Source organism: Crocuta crocuta, unplaced genomic scaffold, assembly GCF_008692635.1.
Source record: "Crocuta crocuta isolate KB4526 unplaced genomic scaffold, BGI_CrCroc_1.0 scaffold223, whole genome shotgun sequence".
Classification (NCBI taxonomy): domain Eukaryota; kingdom Metazoa; phylum Chordata; class Mammalia; order Carnivora; family Hyaenidae; genus Crocuta; species Crocuta crocuta.
The window spans coordinates 3,299,397-3,302,600 of record NW_027529426.1 but is presented as its reverse complement, the minus strand read 5'-3'; positions in this window follow the sequence as shown (position 1 = coordinate 3,302,600).

Genomic DNA, 3,204 nt, shown 5'->3' with positions numbered 1-3,204 from the left:
TATTTTTAATGTTTATTTATTTTTGAGAGAGAGAGACACAGAGAGTGCAACCAGTCTCCAGGCTCTGGGCTGTCAGCACAGAGCCCTACATGGACTTAAACTCACGAACCACGAGATCACGACCTGAGCCAAAGTTGGAGGCTTAACTGACTGAGCCACCCGGGCACCTCTTTTATTTTTAATTTCAAATCAGTAGTATATATCTTTTCAAGTTAAGTTAAGCAGAAAAGAGAAAAGCTGTTAAGCAGGAGGTCCAAAATTTCAAGGGTAGGAAGATGAAGGAAATAAAAAAGGATTCCTCTTGTAGCCTACCAGGATGCTAGGTGGCTGGCCACATCAGCAGTGCAGACAACACAGACCCTTACATTACTGTTTAAAATTGAAAACAAAACAAAACAAGGTCATTTTCCCTTTAGTCCCTTTTAAAACATGCTTTAAAAATAAAGAAAAGGGCGCCTGGGTGGCTCAGTCGGTTAAGCCTCTGACTTCGGCTCAGGCGTGATCTCACGTGTGTGGGTTCAACCCCCACATCGGGCTCTGTGTTGGCAGCTCAGAGCCTGGAGCCTCCTTCAGATTCTGTATCTCCCTGTCTCTCTGCCCCTCCCCCTCTCATGCTCTGTCTCTCTCTGTCTCAAGAATAAATAAAACATTTAAAATAAATAAATAAATAAAAGGAAAATAGTCATGTATTCTTTAGTGCAATTTAAGTTGCAATGTTACCTTTCTCAGGACTGGTGCATTTCAAGTCATTTCTCAAATGATGGAATAAAAAGTTTTGTTCCAAATATAAAAGCAGTCTAAGAATCAGCAACTTCATGGATAAGAGAACTTTCTTCATAATGACGATGTCATATATAGTGAAATAGTGGTTATATTTTATACAAACCCTAAAGATGAAGTTATTCCGTCATTTAGTCTTTGACTTACATAAGGTAATCAGGCAACTGGGCTCATTCATTTGCTCATTCAATTATTCACCAAATATTTATTGAGTTTCTCTTACGTATAATAAAGCTGCATGATTCACATTTGCATTGGGCGTCATAGCAAATCTTATGCATAGGTCTGATCCTTTTTGATCTTCACAACAATTCTGTGAGCCAGCCAAGCAGGTATTTCTAGTTCTTCTTCTCAGAGAAGGAAACTGTGTCAGAGGAAGGTGCATGTAAGTGACCTACCTCCTCAGTATTCAACGAAGTGGTAAATGGAGCCGGGATTCAGACCCTCATCACTGTGACTCTGAGTTTGGACCAGGTCTGCTAAAGTCACACTGCTTTTGGCCATGATAGATCATGATGATCATGATAGATCATGATAGGATACAAGAGACTGAGGGACGCTCATTCTGAATTCTCAGTTTCTGCCCTAAAGTACTTCCTATGCTTTTCTACTTTTTTCCTACTTTCAATCATATGTGTCATCAAATTCTCCCCATTTCCACCTTGATTAAAATGATCCAAGTACTAATACTCATTCCCTAATTTCTAACTCAACTATTCTTTAACCAACGAAACAAAGAAACAAAAGGAACAGAGTGGAGAGAAGACAGGGGTTTACCTAGAAAAGAGAGAATTGTATTTGCTTTAAATATATAGACATTTTTTATTCTTATGTTTGCTTATTTGAAAAGCATTTATTGTGTACCTACTACATACAGAGTGCTATGTCAGCTTTAGAAGGAACAAATACAAAACACGGTTTTGACCCTCCAGTTGCTCACATGTTCTCACAGTTCAGCAGAGGACATGGTCAAGAAAATAGACAAATATAATATAGTGTCTAAAGTGTATAGAAATATTGACAAAATGCCATGGGAATAATGATGATGAATCTGTTTGAGGGAAAGCTTGGGAAAGACTTTGTGGGAGGTGTAACATTTGTGCTAGGCTTTGAAGGATGAGTAGGAGTTTGCTAGACCAAGAAAGAAGTAGGGTAGGGATTATAAGGCATTAGTGAAAAGAAAAGAGGATGAGCAGAGCTTAGAACAGAGGCCTTGGTTTATTCATGGAATGGATGACGAGGAATTAGAGAAATATAGCTTGGAATCAAACCATTTTTTCTTCTTTATTTTATTTATAGAAGTAGTTTTATCAGTTAACAGTTGCATTTGACTAAAAATAACAGAAAACTCAATGTCCCATGACTAAGCAGATAAAAGTTATTCATCCACACAAAGGTAAATCTAAAGTTACAAAGTCCAGGGACCTTTTTCATCTTTCTCCTGTGATGTGTTAAGGCACTAAAGTTGTGGTAATTTGTTAGAACAGCAGTAGAAAGCTAATATAGTACACAATGAACAACTCTGTGTATATAACTTTTTCCATGTTTTAGATTACTTGTTTGGGATAGATTTGTCTATAGCCAGATTGAGATGTTTCCATTGAACCATGCTTAAGAATTTTGAACTTTATCTCCAAAACATTGGGGAACCACAAAAGGATTTTCAATAATGTCAGATTTGTGTTTCAGAAACAAGACTATGGTGGTTAGAAGATCTGAAGAGAAAGGAGAGAAAAGGCAGAGAGATCTGTTGGCATGTTTTTTACCAGCTGAGGAAGTGGCATTTAGGATGAGATCTGAGGATGAGAAGGAGTTAGCCAGGTCACAGAGAATGGAAAGGTCAGAATTCAGGCTCAAGGGCAGAACAGGGCTTATTATTATTTGAGAAAAGCGAAAGGAGGCCCGCAAGGCAGAGGTGAACAATGAAAACAGCAACCCACAGGAGAGCAGCAGAGGAGATTGGCAAGAGGAGGAGGCTGGTTCATACAGAGCCTTGCAAAGTTTAAAAAAAAAAACAAACACCAGTGACTTTGTTTATCGTCTGATTGCCTTAGTGCACTGTGTTTGGTAAGGTCCTGACCTTTGTTCTTTCTCCTTCTTTAGTCTCTGTGTCTACTTTTCCATGAGCTCATTGCTCAGACCAGCACTGCCAACACAGCCATGGGCAAACCTGGCAAATGGGCCATCTTGGCCAAACAGGAAGCACAGGTTCTAGAAAGTCTTAAGAAACAATGATGAGGCCACCAATAATGTCATCAACTCCAGAGGCGAGCATGAGAGCTCTCTGCCCATTTCTTCCTTCCTATCAGATCACACCATTGAAATAGGCCTTGCCTGTGGAGACTTTATGAACTTGTCGATATAGCCAAACCTCTCCAACCTTTACAAAATAAGCCTTGTGACATAACCTTCCTTATCTTTGCA